We start from the raw sequence: 9,507 nt of genomic DNA, 5'->3' as shown, positions 1-9,507 counted from the left end.
ATTTCCAACTGTATCGTCAAGTACTTTAAGTTAAAATTTGTTATTCGAACACATCGACTCTGTTGTTATGACTCAATAGAAAGGTATATCACTTGACCAATATATTTCATTTTTTAGTACTGTATTTTTTTATGTTATTATATCAACTTATAGCCTTAATATATAAAAATAATAGAATCTGAAGCGAGATGATGTGTCAAATATTTTTCTTTTGTGCGTTTTTAAGGCAGAATAGTCAACTCAAACACGGCTGACAATAAAAAGGTGTACTCGACTTTCCCTTTTCGATGAAATTATTGTCCATTTGGGTATTTTTTCCACAAAAAACTGTCGCCGGGGGCAAAGATGCAAATCAATATTTTAAAAAATCAATCTATTATCTTTCTTTTGATTTTTTTTGGCGAAATGTATGCTTTTGCACAAAAAGAGCACATACCACAATTGACTGTTTAGTGAAAATTTGTCTATAATTTAAAATTTTACAAATATCTCTAAGCTCCATACCATAATCTAAGTAAAACAAATACATAAGATGCATAAAATTCTAAATTATTTAACTTTTAAAGCCCATAGAAACAGATGTAAACAATTCAAATTTACCAACTTGGCCTTTTTCACCTTCTTTGATAAAGAGTTTCATTTCTTTTGTTTAATTTCAACTGAGTTTCCGCCTGAAGATAACAATCATTAACATAGATTTATATAAAATGTAACAAAATATTGCAAAACCTAGACTGAGTAACTGCAAATATATGAATCTAACAAAAACATAATCTACTTACTGTGAATTCTAAATCCTCAAGCTGCTATTAATGTTTTTGTTTATGAACGTTCTTGGTTAGGATAAATCCACAAAAACATACCACACGCACTTATTCTTAAAATGTACTTTTCTCTTTTTAAGATCAATTTCCTACTTGTTGATTAAGCTGGGCTTTTTTAAATCGAATTCTTAATTTCTCGTGAATGACATAAAACACATGTTTGTTTCACCAAAGAGACGGTGAATATCAACAGGTCTTCGAATTACTTTGATGATGGGCTACCCGGAGTTCATGGTCCTTTTTGTCTAATATATATGGTGAGAAAAAAAAACTAAACAGAAACTATGAATAGTTTACAGTTATTTCTCTGTCTAACATAAGCTTATATTTACTTTATTCAAATCATTGAAAAAAAATTTGTTTGAAAAAATACTGCAGTTTTGTCTTTAAATATTTGGACAAATACGTTTAGCCAATATAACTTTGTAAAGGGGTTGAAGGGATTTCGACAGACATATCCATAATTACACAGCATGCATTTAGTGGTTTCATTCTTTGACAATACTATTTAAGTTCAGGTTTATTAACAAACGTACATTTCTTCAGACCAATAGATATAAAATTGAGAATAGAAATGGGGAATGTGTCAAAGAGACAACAACCCGACCATAGAGCAGACAACAGCCGATGGCCACCAATGGGTTTTCAATGCAGCGAGAATTCCCGCACCCGGAGGCGTCCTTCAGCTGGCCCCTAAACAAATAAGTATACTAGTTCAGTGATAATGGACGTCATACTAAACTCCAAATTATACACAGGAAACTAAAATTAAAAATGATACAAGACTAACAAAGGCCAGAGGCTCCTGACATGGGACAGGCGCGAAAATGCGGCGGGGTTAAACATGTTTTTTGAAATCTCAACCCTCCCCCTATACCTCTAGCCAATGTAGAAAAACAAACGCACAATAGTACGCACAGTAAAACTCAGTATAAGAGAAGTACGAGTCCGATGTCAGAATAGGAAACAAAAGAAAATAAACAAAATGACAATAATACATAAATAACAACAGACTACTAGCAGTTACTGACATGCCAGCTCCAGACCTCAATTAAACTGATTGAAAGATTATGTCTTCATTATATAAATATCAGGCACAATCCCTCCTGTTAGGGGTTTAGTATTATACCGTCATAAAATATATGAGAAGAACATAACCAGTGTCATGCCAACAACTAGTTTTAGAATAAATGTGTTAATTCCGATGCAAAGACCCTATAAGTGAATCAATATTAAAGACAAAATATGCAATATTTAATGACCTGGCAACAGTATCGTAACTATATCCCTTCTTAAGAAGTCTGTTTAAAAGGTTTTGATAGCTTTGAGGTGAATACTTACATTTTTGTGCTTTGTAAAGAATATTACCATAAAAGATTGGATGTGAAATACCCGAACGTATAAGATGTCTGCAAGTTGAGTTATATTTACGAATGATGTCCTTATACCGATGATAAAATTTAGTAAATGTTTTGACTAGCTTATGATATCGAAAACCCTGGTGTAATAATTTTTCAGTAATACACAAATTTCTCTCGCTAAAATCTAAAACGTTGTTACATACACGAGCGAATCGTACAAGTTGAGATATATAAACACCATAAGATGGTGACAAGGGAACGTCACCATCTAAAAATTGATAATTAACGATAGGAAATGAAAAATCATCTCTTTTATCATAAATTTTTGTATTAATCTTCCCGTTAATGATATAGATATCAAGATCGAGGAAAGGACAGTGGTCATTGTTAGTATTAGCTTTATTTAAAGTAAGTTCAACAGGATAAATTTCTTTAGTATACATACTGAAGTCGTCATTATTGAGAGCCAATATATCATCCAAATATATAAAAGTATTGTTAAATTTTTGTATCAGCTGTTATTTCGATGGGTCTTTGCTGATTTTAGTCATAAAATTGTAACTCATAACAATACAAAAATAGGTCCGCAATAAGTGGTGCACAGTTAGTCCCCATTGGAATTCCGATAACCTGACGATATACGGAATCTCCAAAGCGGACAAAAATGTTATCAAGTAAAAATTCAAGGGCAGATATAGTATCAAAGCATGTCCAATTGACATAGTTCTTTTGTGTGTTGCTACTAAAAAATGACCTAAAAGAGTTTGAACATATGTATTCGCATTCCGACTTTTTAAATGCCCATTTAATTAGGTGTGTGAACTTTTTCTTAATAAGAATATGAGGCAAAGTGGTATATAGGGTAGAAAAATCAAAACTTTGAACAGATTCAAAATCACCAATATATGCATGCAATTTATGAAGTACTTCCAACGAGTTTTTGACACTCCAAAAGTATTTAATTCCACTATTTTCAAAGGCCTTATTTGAACAATTTATTATCAGGTTTTTGATTGTACCAAGTGTACTAGTAAATAGAATAGACAATTTAGTAGTGGAACAATGACTTGAAGACGAAATAAATCTATATTTGTATGGTGATTTGTGTAGCTTCGGAAGCCAGTACATAGTTGGGACTTTCATTGTATTTGGTTCTGCTTGTAAAGAAGTAGCTAATAGTTTATGTTTGTAAAAGATATGTATACTTCCCTATGATGAGTGTTTTTGAGACGAAACGCGCGTCTGGCGTACAAAATTTCAATCCGTGTATCTATGATGAGTTTACTTACAACCACTAGGTCGATGCCACTGCTGCTGGAGTTTTTCTCCGGGAGGGTATCACCAGCCTAGTAGTCAGCACTTCTGTGTTGACATGAATTATTATTGATATGGTCATAATTATGAATTAACTGTTAACAAATCTTAGAATTTTTCGAAATACTAAGGATTTTTCTACCCCAGAAAAAGATTACCTTAGCTGTATTTGGCAAACCTTTTATGACCTTTTGGTCCGCAATACTCTTCAACTTCGTACTTTGTTTGGCCTTTTCAATTATTTTTTTCGAGCGTCACTGATGAGTCTTTTTGAGACGAAACTCGCGTCTGTCGTACAAAATTCCAATCCTGGTATTCATGATGAGTTTACTCCCAGTTCAGACATACTGAGAAGTCTTTAAACATTTACTGTAAAATCTTGTCCTCATATTTCCATACCTTTCGAAGATTTTAAAAAAGGAAAGTACACATGATTCCAGTAGCTGATATGGCTCTAACACCTTATTTCGATTAATTGACCTTTATTTAATAACTTTTTTCTGTCGTTTTCTTCTTTTTTCTTCATGGCGTTGTCAGTTTGTCTTCGACTTCCAAGTTTGAACTTCCCCTATGTATCTTACTCTCCTTGTTTTACTACACACATAACCAGTATACACTCAAAGACATATATACTTTACGATATCCGACAGTTCAATTTTAACTGCTGTTTTAACATTTGTCAAATTAATCATTTATTGTCTTTGTCCAGGATATGAAGTTGTACTTGAAATAACCTGTGGCCAAATATTTACTACACATTAAAATATTACACCATATTATCATATTTGCCACCTTTAATTAATTGATTATTCATTATGATTACAGAAAATCATTGTCTTTGCACCATTTGTTCCGCAAAATTCAAAACAGTCTCATATTGACTAGATAACAAAAGAGAGATGATTGTTATTTTTTATTATGATAACAACTGCAAGGTGCTTATGGTCGAAATTATTTTGAACAGATTTTACTTATCGTTCACACAGCTTAGGGACACTAACATGAATACAAATATTGCTATCATCGTTCAAAACGTTTTGTTAACATAAAAAGTATCAGGTATAGAATAGGACATTTGAATGTATTTACCAGTCTCCTGTTGTCACCTACGTCATATTTGAAAACGTAGGGACTTCACCGTTGTACAGTTTAAAAGTATTGTTGATATTATTTCTTAAGATATCATAAAATACGGAGATGTGGTATGATTTCCAAAAAGACAACTCTCCACATTATAGTTCAAATTGACCTCGATTTCAACAAACTGTAGGTCACCGTATGGTTATTCAACAACTCGTACAGTAAAATCAGCTATAAAAAGCCCCGACGTGACAACATTTAATGCAATTAAAATGAAAAAATAAACAGCCGAACTTGCGACAAAACAATAAACGAAAAACCAATGTGACAGACAGAAACCAACAACAGCAACTTAATTACAATCGTCTTACTTAGGATATGTGCTTAAAGACTGTGATGGGGTTAAACATTTTTGTGAGCACCTGGGACAGAAAGTGTATTAGCATAACTTAAAAACGACCTAAAAAATTCTGTTTAAAAAGGCCGGACTCATCAGACCGGCACTAAGAACACAAACGCAAAAAATGTAAAAAAGTACAATGTACTTCTCTACGAGTACCTCGTTCCGTTTTGAGTATGCGATTCCCTCATTTTTTTACACCTTGATTTGTAAAATAAAATTGAGAATGGAAATGGGGAATGTGTCAAAGAGACAACAACCCGACCATAGAGCAGACAACAGCCGAAGGCCACCAATGGGTCTTCAATGCAGCGAGAAACTCCAGCACCCGGAGGCGTCCTTCAGCTGGCCCCTAAACAAATATGTATACTAGTTCGGTGATAATGGACGTCATACTAAACTCCAAATTATACACAAGAAACTAAAATTAAAAATGATAAAAGACTAACAAAGGCCAGAGGCTCCTGACTTGGGACAGGCGCAAAAATGCGGCGGGGTTAAACATGTTTTTTGAGATCTCAACCCTCCCCTAAACCTCTAGCCAATGTAGAAAAAACAAACGCACAACAGTACGCACAGTAAAACTCAGTTTAAGAGAAGTCCGAGTCCGATGTCAGAATAGGAAACAAAAGAAAATAAACAAAATGACAATAATACATAGATAACAACAGACTACTAGCAGTTACTGACATGCCAGCTCCAGACCTCAATTAAACTGATTGAAAGATTGTGTCTTCGTCATATGAATATCAGGCACAATCCCTCCTGTTAGGGGATTAGTATTATACTAGTATTGTGTCTTCTAAATGCATTTATGAGATTTGAACATCGGTTAACTAATGTTGCATTTTATTCAATGCCAATTTCAAAATAATGGATAAACAATGTTTTTTTCAAGACTAAAAAATTCATCAGTTCACATCCAAAGGATTTAGCCCAAAGACGATATGATTAGTCTGAGAAAAACATTCAATTGTGTTTAACCAAAATATAATGATAGACAGGATGTAGGACCATAAGTTTGTATTACTGTATATCAATACCTACGTACGTATCTAAATTTACGAGCTATATATAAAACATCACCGAAGTAATTTGGATTTAATAATTCCGCTTGTATATATTATAAAAATTTTGTAGTGTTATTTTTGTATATGTTTTCTTTAATTGGACACATTGATATCGATGGTATATCATTTTTGACTCGAGGCGATTTGAAGCTTAGCTTATTGTATATACACGTGATGAAATGCTCAACTTGTGTAATCTGGCGGTGTCTCATTGGTGTATACTACATATCTCCTTTTATGCGCATCTGGTGTAATACAAATGGTACCGTTAATGTTATTATCTAATGTCTATTATCTGTTTAAAGCTAATAACATTCAACAAAACAACGTGATCCCAGACGTCGTATGATTTCTTTCTTATTTTTGTAAATACCTTTCGTACTTCATTTTTGATTTCATGAATTCTTATAGGACGAAGAGTTGTAAGGCCTAAACTTTGGTCTAGTAATTTCAAAAATGATTTGTTAGCAATATTTATTGTTGAATATCAATTGATAGAATTACAAGGTTCACATATTGCTGTAATGAAATCCAATTTGGTATACAGAGGATCATCTTTTCCCTGAAAGTAATGAAAAATATATGAGTTATTATTATATAATTATTCCCGTAGAAAAGACAAGACTTTTTCATGCTGCTGAAATGTAATTCAAGGATATATATTCGTTAATACGATACAAACGTCACTAAATACGTATTGCTATAAATTTTTGAACACTTGTGGTTCTACATCATATATGCGAATGTTTTTGGACATTTCGCACCCTCAGGGTATTACCAGCCCAGTAATCTGCACTTCTGTGCTGACAGGAAATACAATTGTAACTATATCTATCTTACAATTACTATTATGGAATGTTGATTCAATCGAAACACTAAGGGTTTTCTGACTATAAATTGCTTTAGCCAGATTCGGCACATTTTTAACAATGATCTCTAAATTGATTTGGCCTCCTAACTGTTTTGATAGTGGCTCTACTGACTAGTCTGATGTAGACATATCGCGCATCTGGCATATTACTCGTAAATTAAAACCTCGTATTAATGATGATAAAGCCGATGCCAAGTTCACGAACCCTTACAAAGAACTCATCGAATGGGTCCCTGAGTTGCCTATTGCAATACAACATTTTCATCAACATACAACATCCCTTACTTTACAGGAAGTAAAAGTGATAGATTTACTAAGAAAAATCAAAAAGATTCTCTTATTTATAAAGCGGGACACTTTCATTTCCAGTCATGATTACAGATAGCGGTTAGTAACTTTAAGTAAATGTACTTACATATATAACGAAAAGATATTAAATTATCTTACCAACAGGACGATTCATACAAGCTTTTTCAGTACATGCTATACCGCGTTTCTGACAAAAACAAGTATTACATCCGTCAATGGCATCAAAACTCGTTCCCAATTGGTGTATGGTTCCGTGGTAATTGCATGTAGCTGTAGAAAATGATTTGACAATTACATGAGATTTTTTTTCATTTGAATTGGAAATGGACCAACAAGATAACATTCAATAACCTAGTTTTAAATAAAATGTAACAAAAAAATGAAAAGCCTAGACGGAGTTACTGCAAATATAGAAACCTAACAAAAGCATTATTTATTTACTGTGTATTATAAATCCTCTGTTTTCAGTTTTTTTTTGTATATGAGCGTTCTCCATAAAAGCGTTCCGCACACACTGATACTTAAAATTTTCTCTTTTCTTTTTAAGATCAATTTTCTACTTGTAGATTCAGCTTGTTTTCTTTTATCGAATTTCGAATTTCGAATGCATGACATAAAATTAACATATATAGATATAAGAAGATGTGGTATGAGTGCCAATGAGACAAATCTCCATCCAAGTCAAAATTTATAAAAGTAAACCAAAGATAAACAAACTAGATGATGTATATCTACAGTTCATCGAATTACTTAAAGAATGCGCAATTATGAGTTCATGGTCTTTTTTTGTCTAACTTAATACGAAAGAAATGTTTAATGGTTAGAAACTATGCAATATTTTAGTTTATTTCTTAGCTGATTCCAATCTTACTCCTTATTCTGATCGATTGACCTTTATCAGAAAGTTAAATAACTTTTCTATGTTGTTTTGAAGACTGTTATTTGTCTTTCCGTCGTTTTTATTTTTTGTTATTCAATAGCGTTGTCAGTTTGTCTTCGATTTATAAGTTTAAACGTTCCCTTGGTATCGTCCACCCTTTTTCACTGCAGACATACTCTCTACGATATATATACTTATCTTTATTATATCCGACTACTAATTTTTAACTGCAGATAGTAAATATAGACATTTCTCAAATCAGTCCAACATCATTGATTTACTCTGTCCAGGATATACAGTTGGATTTGAAATAACATGAGGACAAATATTAACAACACATTTAAATACTTCACAATAGTATCCTACTTGCCATATTTCATTAATTGATTATTCATTTTTATGACAAATCATTGTCTTTGTTGATGGATTTGGCTATTATTTTTATTCGGTCATGTAGCTCCTCAACTGTTTCGGTTCTTATACATCCTTTGCTTTCAAATGTTCGGCTTTGGGCGTTCCTGATGAAAGTTAATCCAGAAAATGTTTTCAGAAAAATGAAATTTAAAAACAATTTTAGTACCTTGTTCTTTTCAAAGAAATGTTGAACATATTTTACCTACCGTGCACACAGTTAACAGACACTAACATGAATATAAATATTGCTATCATATTTCCAAACTCGTTGTTTACATGAAAGTATCCAGTATAGGGTATGAAATTGAATGTATTTATAGTCCTCCTGTTGTCAGCTACGTCATACCTGAAAACGAAGGGAATTCACCGTTCTGCGGTCTAAAAGTATTATTGATACAATTTCTTAAAATATCATAAATAAGGAGATGTGGTATGAACTATCTACATAACAGTCCAAAGGACATGGATTTAAACAAACTGTAGGTTACCGTATGATAAAATTTAAAACAATTCAAACGAAAAAAAAACTGCCTGAGTTATGACAAACAATTAAAGAAAAACCAATGTGACAGACAGCAATCAACAACAACAACTAAATAACAGGCTTCTTACTTGGGACAGGTATTCTTAAATAATAGGGTTAAACATTTTTTGTGAGCGCCTAACCTTCGCCTCATTTGGGACAGTAGTGTAAAAGCACAAAATAAAACAAGCTATAAAGTTCGATGTGCAAAGGCTGGACTCATCAGACCGGCACTAAGAACAAAAAAACTAACAAATCGGGAAAAAAACCGAATGTACTTCTCTAGGAGTACCTTGTTCCGTTTGAAGTATGCGATTCCATCATTTTTGTTTTGTTTTTTACCTTGATTTGTGTCTACTTAATGCATTTATGAGGTTTAAACATCGGTAAACTCAAAATTCGGTAAATTCAACGCCAATTTCAACTGATGAATAAACAATGTTTTATCAAGACTAAAATAT

The 9,507-nt window shown here is 32.6% G+C and overlaps 1 long non-coding RNA gene across 1 annotated transcript; it reads right to left on the bottom strand.

Annotated features, from left to right (window-relative positions):
• Positions 1-6,506: 6,506 nt before the first annotated feature.
• On the bottom strand, positions 6,507-8,854 carry LOC127728812 (uncharacterized). Its single transcript, XR_007994382.1, has 3 exons — positions 8,730-8,854; positions 7,368-7,499; positions 6,507-6,611 (listed from the first exon to the last, which is right to left on the bottom strand). It is a non-coding gene; the product is annotated as an uncharacterized LOC127728812 (long non-coding RNA).
• Positions 8,855-9,507: the final 653 nt, after the last annotated feature.

This window comes from Mytilus californianus, unplaced genomic scaffold, assembly GCF_021869535.1.
Source record: "Mytilus californianus isolate M0D057914Y unplaced genomic scaffold, xbMytCali1.0.p SCAF_2, whole genome shotgun sequence".
NCBI lineage: Eukaryota > Metazoa > Mollusca > Bivalvia > Mytilida > Mytilidae > Mytilus > Mytilus californianus.
This window is presented reverse-complemented; position numbering and strand designations above follow the sequence as displayed.